At 37.6% G+C, this 16,427-nt stretch overlaps 1 protein-coding gene and 1 pseudogene across 4 annotated transcripts in view; one reads left to right on the plus strand and one right to left on the minus strand.

The window, feature by feature from the left end:
- DNAJB4 (DnaJ heat shock protein family (Hsp40) member B4) overlaps positions 1 to 16,427 on the minus strand; it is a 40,836-nt gene that overhangs the window by 15,272 nt on the left and 9,137 nt on the right. For 2 of the 4 annotated variants that reach the window (XM_073788166.1, XM_073788163.1), the window contains exon 2: positions 1,266 to 1,819. The exons of the other annotated variants lie outside the window; for them this stretch is intronic. The gene's annotated coding sequence lies outside the window, so the exon portion shown is untranslated. The remainder of the gene's footprint in view (positions 1 to 1,265; positions 1,820 to 16,427) is intronic. 4 annotated transcript variants of the gene reach the window in all.
- On the plus strand, positions 7,968 to 8,067 carry LOC117309726 (U6 spliceosomal RNA; annotated as a pseudogene).

The raw sequence follows: 16,427 nt of genomic DNA on the forward strand, positions 1-16,427 counted from the left end.
ACCTTGTTAACAGTGCTTGAGATATTTGAATAGTGGTTATAAAATCTGCTAAGGTTTATCAGGGAATATTGACAGTGTAGTAGGTAAAAGCACACACTTTGGAGACAGACTGCCTGTATTAGAATCCTGGCAACACCACTTACTAGTTGTGTGGCCTTGGACTTAACCGTTCTGTGCCTCAGTTTCCTTATCTGTCCAATGGGATTAACATTAACACCTACTTTGCAGGGCTGTTATGAGGATTAAATGAGATAAATGTTTGATGCACTTAAATGTGGATAGTGCAGTCCATGCAAGTGTTAGCTACTGTAATGATAAAAATGATTTCATCATATGAACTAGAAGAATTTTTTCCTGGAAAAATGATTACTATACCATATGTATAACAAAATGCCCTTATTTACAAGCATATACATCCACTCACAGAAAAGCTATCCAACTAAGAAGAATTGGCTTTTTCCAAATATTCCAGTTATTTTCTACTTACTCATCTTGACTCTCTGTTAAATTTAGACTCATTAAGACATCATATAGGTAGCATCCATTGTATTCAAATGCAGTGTATTTCAAATACCGTACCAAGACAGTGTGGTATTGGTGAAAGAACAATAGATCAGGAAAGGCAAAAAGGTCAATAAAACAGAATAGGGAGCCCAGAAATAGACTCATGTAAGTATAGTTAACTGATCTTTGACAAAGGATTGAAGGCAATATAATAGAGAAAAAATAGTGTTTGAACAACTGGACATCCACTTGCAAAGAAATGACTCTAGATACAGACTTTATACCCTTCACAAAAATTAACTCAAAATGGATCACAGACGTAAACGTAAAATGCAAATGATAAAACTCCTAGAACATAGGAAAAAATCTAGATGACCTTGGGTTTGGCAATGTTTTTTAAATATGATACCAAAGGAACAATTCATGAAAGAAAGAATTCATAAGCTGGATTTCGTTAAAATTACAATTTTCTGTTGACAAAGACACTGTCAAAAGAATGAAAAGGCAAGCCACAGACTGGAAGAAAATATTTCAAAAGACATATCTGGTAAAGGACTGTTATCCAAAATACATAAAGAACTCCAAAACTCAACAATAAGAAAACAAACAACTCAGTTAAAAAATGGGTTAACATTTTTTAGACCTTAACAGACACCTCACCAAAGAAGATATACAGACGGCAAATAAGCATAGGAAAAGATGCTCCACAATGTATGTCATCAGGGAAATGCATATTAAAACAATAAGATACCATAACACACCTACTAGAACGGCAAAAATCCAGAACACTGGCAATACCAAATGCTGGCGTAGAGCAACAGGAACTCTCTTTCATTGATGACAGGAATGTCTTCCACTTTGGAAGAAAGTTTGGTGATTTCTTACAAAAAATACATCCATCATGTGGTCTGGTAATCGTGCTTCTTGGTATTTACACAAAGGAGTTGAAAACCAATATCCACACAAAAACCTGCACATGAATGTTTATAGCAGCTTTATTCATAACTGCCAAAACTTGGAAGCAACCAAGATGTCCTTCAGTAGGTGAATAGATAAACTGTGGTAAAATCCCATTCAGGCAATGGAACACTATTCAGCACTAAACAGAAATGAGTTTAAAAAATAATAATTTTTTAAAATAATTAATTAATTAATGGCTGTGTTGGGTCTTCGTTTCTGTGCAAGGGCTTTCTCTAGTTGTGGCAAGAAGGGGCCACTCTTCATCGCACGCGCAGGCTCAGTAATTGTGGCTCACGGGCCCAGTTGCTCCGCGGCACGTGGGATCTTCCCAGACCAGGGCTCGAACCCGTGTCCCCTGCATTGGCAGGCAGAAAAAAATAATAAATTTAAAAACAAGAAAACATAAAGAAATGAGCTATCAAGCCATATAAAAACATGGAGGAAACTTAAATAAGTGCATATTACTAAGTGAAAGAAGCCAGTCTGAAAAGGCTACATACTATGTAACATTTTGCAAAGGCAAAACTATGGAGACAATAAAAAGATCAGTGGTTGCCAGGGGTTAGTGGAAAGGGAAGGATCAATAGGTGGAGTACAGAGGATTTTAAGGTAGTGAAACTACTCAGTATAATACTGAATGGTAGGCAAATGTCATTATATATTTGTCCAAACCCATAGAATATACAACTCCAAGAGTGAAACAATGTAAATTACGGACTCTGGGTGATAATAATGTATCAATATAAGTTCATCGTTCCATCTAGTGGGAGATGTTGATAATGGGGGGGGGGGGCTATGCATGTTTAGAAGCAGGAGGTTTATGGGAAATCTTTGTACCTTCCACTCAATCGTGCTGTGATCATAAAACTGATCGAAAAAATAAAGCCTATTTGTCAATTTAAAAATAAATGGATAAAAAGTTGTGTTTATATTTTTAAAATATATATCTTTGATTTGAGAGTCAGAAAATCCCTCCAGCCTTGATTTCTGTTGCTGCCTCATATACCTCAATCGTACTATATTACTTGAAAGATGCCTAGGGAAAACTATTATTTATCACTGAATCGTCAATTCCTACTAGTGGACTAGCATAAAGGGGCTACAAATGTCTAAAGTATAAGTTAAATAATAAAGACTTAAGCATTTCAATGCTTGGTTCCTAATCTCAGCTCTGCCATTTAGTAGGTAATTTAGGCAAATCATTTAATTTCTTTGAATTCCTATCTCACACATGTTATTGTGAGAATCAAATAATACACATGAAAGCACTAAAATTTATATAATGACGTATACATATAAGTTGTTTTCATTATTTTAAGCTATACAAACTATTCTGCTACCACTTGAAGGTCTATTGACCAATCACCTCTCTTTACTGAGGAAATTTTACTTGGTATAATGCATTAGAGTAACTACCAGAATCACCCCCAAAGGACTCAGGCAGGCATCCTCTAAGATCATGCCCCTTGCCATGTTCCCTTTTCAGACCTTCATCACTGAATTTTAGTCTCTTAGTATTAAAAAAATAACTGTGGGGCTTCCCTGGTGGCGCAGTGGTTGAGAGTCTGCCTGCCGATGCAGGGGACACGGGTTTGTGCTCCGGTCTGGGAGGATCCCACATGCCGCGGAGCGGCTGGGCCCGTGAGCCATGGCCGCTGAGCCTGCGCTCCGCAACGGGAGAGGCCACAACAGTGAGAGGCCCGCGTACCGCCAAAAAACAACAACAACAAAACTGTGCTATGTCTTCTCTGTAATAATAACAGTTATATATTAGTTTACAGTTTATCAAACACTTCCGTATGCTTTCCCATATGTAATCTATATATATGCACACACATTTGATATTGAAAGTAGTGATAAGATTTCAAAGAGCTTTTCAATGGCTAGCAATTTAATAGTGAGTTAAGATATTTTTTAATTTTTTTTAATTTACTTATTTATTTATGTTTGGCTGTGTTGGGTCTTTGTTACTGCGTGCAGGCTTTCTCTAGTTGCGGTGAGCGGGGGCTACTCTTCGTTGCGGTGTGCGGGCTTCTCCTTGTGGTGGCTTCTCTTGTTGTGGAGCACAGGCTCTAGGCGCACGTACTTCAGTAGTTGTGGCACGTGAGTTCAGTAGTTATGGCTCATGGGCTCTAGAGCTCAGGATCAGTAGCTGCGGCACACGGGCTTAGTTGCTCCGCAGCATGTGGGATCTTCCTGGACCAGGGCTTGAACCTGTGTCCCCTGCACTGGCAGGCAGATTCTTAACCATTGCACCACCAGGGAAGCCTGAGTTAAGATATTTTAAACAATACTTAAATAGACATTGTTCCAATATTAACATAAGGAGTACTACCAGGCTGGTGTCCTAATATTTGGCCTGCGTTTTAGATAATACCTAAATAATTACATATAATCAAACTATGGCCATCTAATAATAGAATATATTTTACCTCTACATTTTATACTTTCCTAAAACTCCTTCCAGCACTGAGGAATCATTATCATAGATTTCTTATAGCAAATTGCTTGACTGCTAGTTTGGAACTTAGATTCTATATTCTCATTCCTGTGGAAAGGCTTCAAATTTTGAGCGTAAGTTATAAAACCTAAAAATTTTGTCATGGTTACAAATGCAACTTTAACTTTAGGGAAAAAAATTAAAAATTTTTGAAAAGATTCATTTCTTACTCCATCCACGTTTACAAAACAGAAAAAGCAAACTTAAGGCAAGTGTCTTTAAGTCATTAAATGCCATCTACTTAAAATTAAACTGTTCTGGAAACCCTGTCTTTTTTCTTAACGATAAATGTCCTTCTTTGGGTAACTACAGTAATTTGGACTTGAATTTGGAATTAGGCAGTCAATAATAGCATGTGAGTGCCCATTTTATAGTATCTGATGGCTATGACCATAGGGAACATTCTCCATTAATAAAGTATCTCAATCATTCAGCAAATGTTTACTGAGTGCATACTATGTGCTATAAACTAGACAGACAATATCCTTGCTCTCATTCAACTCATATTCTGGTGGGAGAAGACAACCAATAAACAAGTTAAAAAATAAATAATAAAATTTCAGATAATTTGAAGTACCTTAAAGAAAAATTTTAAATGTTGCTAAGACAGAGATGGAAAGTGGCTACTTTAGCCAGGGTGGTCAGGGAAGCCCTCTCTTTTTAGCTCCCTCTTAAAAATTATACTAAAATTTGGGCACTAGGGTAGGTAGTTATTTTGGCTAGAGGAAAAGAAGAAAGTCTGGGTATCATACTTTAAAAAATATAATGCTTTCAGAAAAGCAAATGGCCTGGTAAGGAGTTCTTAATGACCTCTTTGATTCTATTATCGAGATGTATTCAGCTCTCATCATCTTTTCCATTTATTCCCATTCCCCATGTACAAATCTGTACATATCCCTTCAAATCTATAGCTGACAATCAAGTTAGTTTGATACAAAGACAGTAAACAATTAAAGGCCAAATAGGTGTTATGTAACTATTATAGGAGTAAAGGGACCATTGAGGCAGAGAGGAAAGAGCATCAAACTTGGAATGAGAGGATTTGGTTCCAGTATTCTTAGTTTTGCTACTCAGCGTTTATACAAAGTTCTGGAAAAATCAGGTATTATTCCCTTATTCTCCAAAATGAATAACATCATCCACCTCATTAGACTGACATATAGAATGAGACAATATGGAAAGGGCTTTACGAAAAGTAAAATACTATACAAATGTTAATTATATGCTCATTTTGGGCAGAGTGGTGGGGATGGGAAAGGTTTCAGAAAAAAAAAAAAAGTGAGGATCTTGAAAGATTGATACAATTTAGAAAGAAAGAGAGCAAGGGGGAGGGTTTGTGATTTGGACCGAGAACTCAAAGGCCAGAAGTAAAAAGCATAAAATCATTTGATACAGCAAAAAGAGTGGTCAGATTAAATCGTATGATTTAGGAAGCTGACAGATAAAAGTTACGGTCAGATTGCTGAAAGTTTTGAATGTCACTTTTTTACTTAATGACTGCTCGTTCATGTTCTTCAAAAAGTGCTAAAAAAAAAAAGTGCTAACTTGTTAGGTCTTTGAAATAAATTTTATTCAAAAGCTTGCTTCATTTCTTAAGTGCCAATTTACTTTGAAGCTAGTGAAATTACTTTTTTAGTTGTCTTAGTAAGCTAGTGAAATTAATTCTATTAAGGTAAAAAATTTCATTAATATTTGTAAGCTTCCAAGAGCACCAGTAAAAGATGTCGAACTAACCTAAAAAGTTGATAGGAAGAAGAGCTTTATCAATCATAATTCGCCTTGGAATACTGTCTATACCGCCTAAATTTCCCAGTACTTTAATCACTATAGTTATATTAGTAATTCCCAAGTTTTGATTCTGTGTCATTGCTTTTTTTTTCTTGTGCCAGTCTTCTCTGTGTATTTTATTTATTTAATTATTTAAAATTTTTGGTGTACTATATGTGTACTTCAAATTTATTAATTTATGGCTTTGTTGGGTCTTCGTTGCTGCACATGGGCTTTCTCTAGATGTGGTGAGCGGCGGCTACTCTTTGTTGCGGTGCACAGGCTTTTCACTGAGGTGGCTTCTCTTGTTGCGGAGCATGAGCTCTAGGCACGCAGGTTTCAGTAGTTGTGGCCCACAGGCTCAGTAGTTGTGGCACACAGGCTTAGTTGCTCCACGGCACGTGGGATCTTCCCGGACCAGGGATCGAACCCATGTCCCCTGCATTGTGGGGACTGCTCTTCATTGCAGTGCATGGGCTTCTCATTTCTCATTCCGGTGGCTTCTCTTGTTGTGGAGCATGGGCTCTTGGCACACAGGCTCAGTAGTTGTGGGGTGTGGGCTCAGTAGTTGTGGCGCACGGGCTTAGTTGCTCCACGGCATGTAGGATCTTCCCAGACCAGGGCTTGAACCTGTGTCCCCTGCATTGGTAGGTGGATTCTTAACCAATGCGCCACCAGGGAAGTCCTTCATTGCTTGATTTTACAATACTTTTCCTGGCACAAAGCACTATAATAGAATTTACACATTCAATTTGACCAATTTAACAGTATTTACCCAAAAAAAGATTTAAAATAATATTAAAACAAATTTTTAAAGTACATGCCTTTAAAATAAATAAAACTGCTTTAATCATTTTATAAAAAATACTAGAGTTATCTGGAGATACCCAGGCATAAGAAATATTTTCTGCTTTTTAAAAAAGCATTTCCTTTTTGGGGAGTGTAGAACTGATTTTATTCTGTGGTGATATTAAAAAGTTTCCTAATAAAATAGCCCAATAATAACTTGCCCTTCTTTCTAACCCTCTTTTATAAGAAGTTACTGAAAAGCTTACCACAGGACTAATGAATATACAGTGAGCTAATCTCATACTTTCTTAACATCTTAGAATCAAAGTGTTCTGGGACTTCCCTGGTGGTCCAGTGGTTGGGACTCCACACTTCTACTGCAGGGGGTGTGGGTTCAATCCCTGGTGGGGGAACTGGGATCCTGCATGCCGCGTAGTGTGGCCCCCCCCACATTTTTTTTAATTAATAAAAAAAAAGAAAGTGTCTGTACAATATTTTTCAATATTGAATCAGAAAGCCAAAAGAAACTATAGAGTTTCTAGGTCACTTTAAATAGGTGTTGTAAATTGGTATTTGATCATGTTGAAAGATCACATAACTTAGAGTAGTGCTGTCCAGCAGTGAGCTACAAATAAAGTGAGCTGCAAATGCAAGCCACATGTGTTACTGAAACATTTTTATAATCCACATTTTAATAAAAGAAATGTGAAATTTTAATAATGTATATATTTAACTCAATAAATCTAAGATATCATATACTACAACATGTAGTCAATAAAAAATTATCAGTAAGATATATTTTACAATTCTTTTTTTTGTACTAAGTCTTCAGAATCCAGTGTGAATTTTACACTTACACAACATCTCAGTTCAGACAGCCACATTTCAGGCACTTGCCTTCATGTGGCTAGTGACTACTGTATTAGACAGTGTAGATCTAGAGGTTCCTTCCAATTCCCAGTGCTATGATCCAACTTTTCAGAAACCTTAACCTATAAACTTAAGTATATCATACATACACATCTCTGACATGCATATTTAGGGAAAACCAAATCTTAACAGATGAATAATAAAGAAAAGTTCATTTCTGGGAATTCCCTGGTGGTCCAGTAGTTCGGACTCCATGCTTAGGTAACTAAGATCCCACAAGCCATGCTGCATGGCCAAAAATAAAATAAAATTTGGGCTTCCCTGGTGGCGCAGTGGTTGAGAGTCCACCTGCCGATGCAGGGAACGCGGGTTTGTGCCCCGGTCCGGGAGGATCCCACATGCCATGGAGCGGCTGGGCCCGTGAGCCATGGCCGCTGAGCCTGCGCGTCCGGAGCCTGTGCTCCGCAATGGGAGAGGCCACAGCAGTGAGAGGCCCACGTACCGCAAAAAAATAAAATAATAAAATAAAATAAAATTTTTAAAAAGTTCATTTTTACTCATAAAATAGTATTCCAGTGCTGACTTCAGCTGTACATATAATTGGCATAATACAGAGAAGATTAGTATGGCCCCTGCCCAAGGATAACACGCAAATTCGTGAAGCATTATATATTTTAAAAAAGATAGAGGGAATTCCCTGGCAGTCCAGTGGTTAGGACTCCAAGTTCTCACTGCTGAGGGCCCAGGTTCAATCCCTGGTTGGGGAAGTAGGATCCCACAAGTTGCGGGGCACGGCTAAAAAAAAAAAAAGATAAATATGTGAGGTGATGGATGTTTCAATTAGAGGGGAGAAGTCCTTTCACAGTGTATACATATATCAAATTTTCACAATGCACACTTTAAATATCTTACAATATTGTCAATTATATCTCAGTAAAGTTGAAAAACAAAACATCCCATTTTTCATCTGCAAAAAAAGGACTTTTTGTGAGGACTTTTTCAAAGTAATACTTTACTTTTAGGGTAAAGTAGTGGGGATGGTTCTATTTACACATGCTCACTCAGTATATGCTTTCACAGTGTTGAAAGTAAAAGCAACACTGGGAAATGAGGAATTTATGCGATTTTCACTTTATTCTTTTCTAAAGTTTCTCCTCTCACAAGTAGCTAGGGAAGGCATCAGAATCACCTGGAAAACTTAACTAGCTGGCCAGAGAGGAGAGCACTCTGTGGCCAAAGTGAAACCAACAGCTCCTCAGGGTAAGACAAGTAGTAGAGGGAAAAAAAAAATGATTGTAGCCCAGAGGTAAAGCAGGAAAGGAGAGGATAAGCTGCTGTTTCGCCAAACTGTTAGGCTCTTAGGCAAGACTGCAATAAACTGATTATCTCGCAAGTTTGTTTAGCTCTCCAACTGTTTACAACTCAATAATATGATTTATTTTTTTGGCCGTGCTGCATGGCATGCGGAACTTCCCCAACCAGGGGTTGAACCATGCCCCCTGGAAGTCTTAACCACTGGACCACCAGGGAAGTCCCTAAAATGATTTATTTTAAATTTAAATCAGTACCTAACCTTAAGTATGAAATATCTTTATAATACGTTGCACCTGTGAAGGCATAAATAATTAAACCTCTGCTACTGTGGAGACTAAAATATGATTCAAAGACTTTATTGCTACGTACCAAATATTAAGTATTAGCACATGTATAAAATAAGCCAACTTGTTATATAGTATCCACCAACTGCTATCAAATTAGGCCATCGACTGCCTAACTCCAAATACAATGAGCCCAAAGTACTGTAATTGCTTAAAGGAGGACATTTATAGGTAAAAGAAAAAGTAGGATTTCAAGAATAATTTAAGTGGATGGGTTTTAATGTTTGAGTTTTTAATATTTTAAAATATAGCCTTTTATTATTAGGCTAAATCAGCAAGTAAAGGCAACAGTTACTGAGATCAAAACAGTCTAAGTCATGATCCCTTCCCATACAATATAAACATAAAATAGTACCTATTGTCTATTGCTGCTTTCCCCATACAGTGGCAGAGTTGAGTAGTTGTAGCAGAGACTGTGTGGCCCACAAAGCCTAAAAATTTACTGTTTGGCCCTTAAGAGAAAATGTTTGCCAACCCCTGCTTTATACAAATTATCCTTTAACTGGAGGGAGAGGGCAGGCTAAAGCAGCAGTGAACACAATAAAATTTTGTTATATCTAGCAAATTAAAAAAAAGAAGTTTTCACTGTAAACACTTAAGCTTATAAAACATCAGCCTGGCTGATGGTAAAATAAAACTTGTAAACTAAAATTCTCAACCTGGGCATGTTCGCTAAGGGGAATATATTAGAAAACTTAGGGTAGTGAAGTGAGATGTTTATCAAGAGGGGCACGCTGTCTCAGCATCTCCATTTTTGATGAGACCTAAACCCCACCCCCACCCCTTAGTGTGACACTAATGGACACTCAAGTTTGGAAACTACTGATTTAGACACAACTCAGAGTTTTATTAGCTTGCGAAAAAACAATTTGCTTTTCTCTTAAATCAAAAGGATAAATTTTGTAAATGGGGGGTAAAATGGTTTCAATTTTTATTTTAACTACAATTTTAGAAAACCGCATACTGCAAATGTAAAGAATATAAAGAACGGATCTTAGTACCTTGTAGGAATCTAGATGGTCATTCCAATTAAAATTAGTCTTGCTTTTTTATTCCCATTGCAAAGATAGAAAAACACAGTGCTCAGACTGTAGCTGGAACATTGGCACCCCATATATGTTTATAGAATAAAAGTCTCCATATCAATATAGTGATTAATATTAATGCCATTGAGCTGAGTCATGCAGTATTTAAATTATATTTGCCTATCCCCAATTTCTCATTGGAATCTAACAGAACTAATCATACCTCTAATCATACCTCTATATTGTTCAGCTTGACCATCTAACTCATCACTCCTGGCCATAAATGACTTTGGCTGGTTCCCAAAGTCAAATTTATCCTGTCTCATTATTTAACATATTTATATTCTATAAAGTTGCGTGAATGCTGAATTTTAGCAAATACTGAATCATTGCCCCTAAGGGAAATGCTGGGTTAAGTCAACTCATGAACACATAACCTTGTTTCCCATTTATTTCTGTAATGAAGACACTTTATTTATTATAACACTGAACTCATGGTCAAATAGCAGTGTAACTCCTACCTGAATGAAGCTTATCTAACACATGTATTCCCTCCATAAGGCACATCACAGACTTCTTGCGCTTAGGAACGTCAGACAGCACTTCAGCACCACATTCAAACATCTCTTTAAACAGTAAAATCACCAAAAAAAAGGCACGAAAATGCAAAAAATGCAAAACTGCACTAAATAGACTACAAAGACTTGTTAAAGAGAGCTGAAATAAGAAGGCTAAGCACTGCCTTGTTGGATATCAGCTGGGAACATAAGACAAATTTTTTTTGCTGCTCAGCTCATGCACATGCATGTGCAAATGGCCAATAAAGCACCCTGGATTTCAGGGTTACAAATAAATTTTAGTGATTGGGCAAATTTGAAAGTAAAGAACTGGTGAATATGAAGGATCAACTGTATGTACTACTACTGATAATCTAAATTAATTATGATCATTTAAAAAATTATTTTTAAGCAACAGCAAAATGAAAACTACACAGTCACCCAAAATAATGTCTTTAAAGTAATATTTCTTTGGTATGTATAAATTGAGTGGGGTGTGTATGTATGTGTGTATTTCTCTCTTCCCCACTCCATACTCAGCTTAGTACTACTTGGAGACTCAGTCTCTAACTGGGCAAATCTGATCCCAACTTGGGTTAGGTTCCGCTGAACACAAGTTCCCACATTTTTCTCAGTATCTCTACCACTTATCACAACTATATAACCATCTGCTTGCTTATGCCCTACTCACTGGGTTGTAGCCTCCCTACAACCCAGTTTTTTGTTTTTTGGGTTCTTTTTCTTTTTTTTAGAACATTTTCCTAGTATAAAGCCTTGTTATACATTGCTGTTCAATTAACTTTTACTGAGCGAATAATTCAATGAAATGAGAAATTACAAGGACCTAAAGTATGATGACTACGATATAAAAAGACAAATGGGCAAATTTAATAGAGGTAGAATACATACAATTTGCCAACCAACTTTATGTGGGGGATTTGGAAGGATTTTAGATTGCCCTGGTTTCTTCTTCGTTTTCTTTTTGTTTGTTTGTTTGTTTGCAGTACGCGGGCCTCTCACTGTTGTGGCCTCTCCCATTGCGCAGCACAGGCTCCGGATGCGCAGGCTCAGCAGCCATGGCCCACTGGCCCAGACGCCCCGTGGCACGTGAGATCTTCCCAGACCGGGGCACGAACCCGCGTCCCCTGCATCGGCAGGCAGACTCTCAACCACTGCGCCACCAGGGAAGCCCCTTTGTTGTTGTTGTTTTTTTTTTTGACCATGCGGCTTGCGAGATCTTCCCTGACCAGGGAGTGAACCCAGGCCACATCAGTGAAAGCCCGGAATCCTAACCATTAGGCCAAAGGTATGCAGAGTTGTGCTACTAATTAAAGTATAGAATATAGGAAGAGTACATTTGAAGAAAAGATGAGTTCCATTTAGTTTCCTATAACCTCTTCACCTATGCTACTTTTTTTTTTTTTTTAATTTATTTGGTTGTGCTGGGTCTTAGCTGTGGCGTGCGAACTCTTAACTGTGGCATGCATGTGGGATCTAGTTCCTTGACCAGGGATCAAACCCAGGCCCCTTGCACTGGGAGTGCAGAGTCTTAACCATTGTGCCACCAGGGAAGTCCCTATGCTACTTCTATACTTGGAAAATTTTATTGCTTGATAAAACTGCCTTCCTAATTACTACCTGTGTTGGAATAACTTGTTCCAACTATAATGTAAGATCATACAGGGCAAGGTTTATTTACTTTTTGACTCCTAAAAACCTAGCACAACAATATTCAATTGAATTGAATGTGGATGAAGATGTCCAGGAGACAGTTGGATATTCTAAACTGGGGCTTAGGAAAGAAGTTTTAGCTGGAGATAAAGATTTAGAAAAGATCATAACACAGGTGTTATTTTAAAGGGTAGAAGAATAATTTTTGAAAGAATCAAAGCCAGAACTTTGGGATACCAGCATTTAGGGGACACATCAATCAAGAGGAAAAAATGAAAAACACTAAGAAGGAACAATCAGAGATCAACCAGGTGAGAATGGTACGGCAGACACTATTGATTATGAACCACAAAGCCATTCCTATCTTCTTTCTGGATAACAGATATCTAGTTTCTTCCAGAATAGAGTAATGAACTCAAGGAAGGTCAGTGCCTCCGCCAGCCCCTGGGGAATGACTCATGGTTAGTTTAAGTCAATCATAGTAATCACATTTCCTTTTGCCAGTGACTGGGGTAGGGGTGGCCAATGAGATGTAAGTGAAATGCTTTGGGGAACTCTGGGGGAGACTGTCTTCCCCATAAAGAGATACCTACCCCAGAGAAACCCCAGCACCGACTGCCTTTCTGCTTTGGGATGATTAAACTACGGTGCTTGCTATCTTACAATCCTGAAGGTAAACATCTGTGACACAGTGAGAATGCTAGAGTACAAAGAAAGCAAGAGCCTGGGTCCTTGATAGTGTTGTTGCATCCCTTAATCAATATTAGAACCATCTATCATTGGTCTTATTGTTAAAGAAATTCTGTTACTTGGAGCTGAAAACATCTTGATATCACTGGTGTCCTGAAACCAAAAGGAGGACAGTGTTTCATGAAGGATATAGGAAAGTCAAGAAGGGTGATAGAAAAGTACCCACTAGAGTGAGAATGATTTTTGTTTCAGTAGTTATAGCTAATCATAGTAAGCACTCAAACATTAACTATGTGCAAGCATTATTCTAAAACTTAATACATATAACCTCATTTAATCTTTCACAACAATCCTATGATGTAGATGGAATTGTGGGCAATGAAAGCAAAAGCCAGAATCCAGTGAATTGAACAATAAGAGAGATATGAAAATAGAATAGTAAATTTAAGCTTTTAAAGAAAGTCATCTGAGGGAAGAAGAGAGAGTTGTAATAAAGTAGGGATAAAGAAAGTTTTAAGATGGTCAAGTGAGGGACATCCCTGGTGGCGCAGTGGTTAAAAATCCGCTTGCCGATGCAGGGGACATGGGTTCGATCCCTGGTCTGGGAAGATCCCACACGCCACAGAGCAACTAAGCCCGTGCGCCACAACTACTCAGCCTTCGCTCTAGAGCCTGCGAGCCACAACTGCTGAGCCCACGCACTGCAACTACTGAAGCCCATGCTCTGTAACAAGAGAAGCCACCACAATGAGAAGCCCACACACCACAATGAAGAGTATCCCCCCGCTCGCTGCAGATAGAGAAAGCCCACGTGCAGCAACAAAGACCCAATGCAGCCAAAAAGAAAAAAAAAAAAAGATGGTCGAGAGGAAAAAATATAGAGAGGAAAATGAGATATATATATATATAAAAATACATAAGAAATGAAATAATTGTTTAATTAAGGTCTCAGAGGAAATAGGAGGGAGGAGGGTTTGGTGCCAAGATTGGAAATAGATGAAATTTGAACAAAATAAGAAGTAGGGCTCTGAGATTAAGAGAAAATAAATAAGGAAAAAATTATAAATTTGAAGGCAAGAGGACTAGGAAGACTAAAAAGTTTATAGATGCTATCAATCCTCTTAAAATTTTTTAAAAAGGACATCTGCAACTAAGGAGTTGAGAATAAAAGTAGGGCATTTGACACAGAATGGTAATGGTTTGACATAGCAGTTAAGTGAACTAGGAAGGAAACTAATCAGAAACAAGTAAAGGATTACTAAATCTCACTAAGGACCTAGCCAAAACCAGAAACCATGATAAGATGAATCAATATTCATTTTATTCATTTCTTCATAAACATTTTATTAAGGATTTTCCATATGCCAAGGCACCTTCCTAGGTACTGGGGATAAAAGATGAACAAAAATTCCTGCCTCATATACTTTACATTATAATGAAGAAGATATAATTTTAAAGATTTTTTAATAATTAAAAATATTAAAAAAATACTATATGTAATGTTAGATGGTAGTAGGTACTAAGGAAAATAAAGTAGGAAAGGGAAATAAGAGAATTAAAATTTTAGATGGGGTGGCCAGAAATGGCTTCACAGAGAAAATAAACATTTGTACCACGACCTGAAAGAGGAAAAGGGAAAAGCTATATACATATGTGGGGGTCATTCAAAAGCTTAGAGGTGAGAGAATGCCAGGTATCTTTGAGGTTTGGTTATTTAAGAATGATGGGGTAGGGGTGGGGAAGGGATTAGGAAATGGTCAGAGAAATAATAGATGTCTAGATTGTGTATAGCCTTGCAGGCCACTAAAGACTTTGACTTGAGTTGAGGGAAGGTGAGAAGCCACTGGAGAGTTTTATGCAGAAAAATGATGGGATTACTTTGGCATCTGGAGTAGAGAAGCATGGCGGGCAAGGATGGAAGACTAAGAATGTATTGCAATAATAGTTCAGGTGATTTGGACCATGATGTAGCAGTGAAGGTCCTACTTTATTTTAAAGGTAGAGTCAATAGGATTTTCTGATGAATCAGATGTGGAATGTGAGAGAAATCAGTAATGACCTCAATGTTTTTCAGCTTCAGCAAGCTAAAAGAACAGAATTGCTATTTACTAAAATAGGAAGACAGAAGAGCTACAGGAGGAAATTGGAGAGTTCAATATTGGACATATTAAGTTTAAGACGCCAGTTAAGCTTATAAATGGTAATGTCCAATAGGCATTTGGATGAGTTTGGTATTAATAGAGGCAGTACAGAGGGAAGACAAAATATCAGTAGAGGTGAACTTTAAAACCACAAGACTAAAGGCGAGTATACTAGATTGAATGTATATAGAAAAAAAAAGGGTCCAAGGAGAGAGTCCTAAGATTTACAAATATAGTAGTAATGATAACTATTACTAATAAGGTAAGGCCTCTCAGCCTCAGGAGCTGAATCTTAATTATTCAAAACCAAGTATGATACTTGCTGGAGTAAGCCAGTGATTCAGCTCCGAGCAGCACAACGTTAATCCAATGAGCAACCAGAGGAAGGAGGTAGTAGCGTTTCCTTGTTTTTAAAGGGAAGAAACTTTCTTTTTCCACTTTACAATCATGCCTGCATAACACTGGGAACTGTGGCAACCATTATGCAATCATTAGGGGCACTAAGCCACATGATGAGGATGGCAGAGGGCAAAGATGAAAAAAATATGGATACCTCATGTATTGTTGAGCTGCTAAATCAACCAGACCTAGAGTGACTCTGCACCTGGACTTTTTATTATTATTTAATAAGGGTTTTCATTACTTATAGGCAATTGTATCTGGTTACCATAATCTCATTTAATTTTCATAACAATGCTTAGAGCACAAAGAACAAAATGAGACCCAAAAAAGATTAAACATGGCCAGGTTAAATAACTTGGCACATAGGTAGCAAATGGTGAACTGAAGCTTAACTAACTCCAAAGTCTATTTTAAGTGGTTTAAAGAGTGGACGTAACTGAAAGACAAAGGGGAATGGGAGTTGAGAATTCTTGAAGTGACTGGCAAATAAGGCCAGGAAGTAACAGAGATTGAAAAAAAAGAAAAGTGTCAAAAGACTAGAAGAACAGAAGGAATACATCAGTAAACAGGCTATTAAAATAATAAGAGGTCTTCTTGAGAGAATATTGGAATTGAAGATTTTTATTGTTTGAGTAGTCTGGATGAAGATTAGATGTAGGCTGTAGCTATGAGTAGGGAAGAAATTGCATTTTCAGTGGTCAAGGATTGAGTTATTAATATTTACTAGCATCTACTATGTGACACATTATTTTATGCACTTAAGATACAGTGGTGACTAAAATACACCCTGTGGAGTTCACACTACGGTGTGAAAAACTGACAACAAACAAGTAAACAACTAGAACTTTGGTGTGTACGGAGTTTTGGGCCAGCATAATCAGAGGCACTCAGTG

Source organism: Tursiops truncatus, chromosome 1 (assembly GCF_011762595.2).
Source record: "Tursiops truncatus isolate mTurTru1 chromosome 1, mTurTru1.mat.Y, whole genome shotgun sequence".
NCBI lineage: Eukaryota > Metazoa > Chordata > Mammalia > Artiodactyla > Delphinidae > Tursiops > Tursiops truncatus.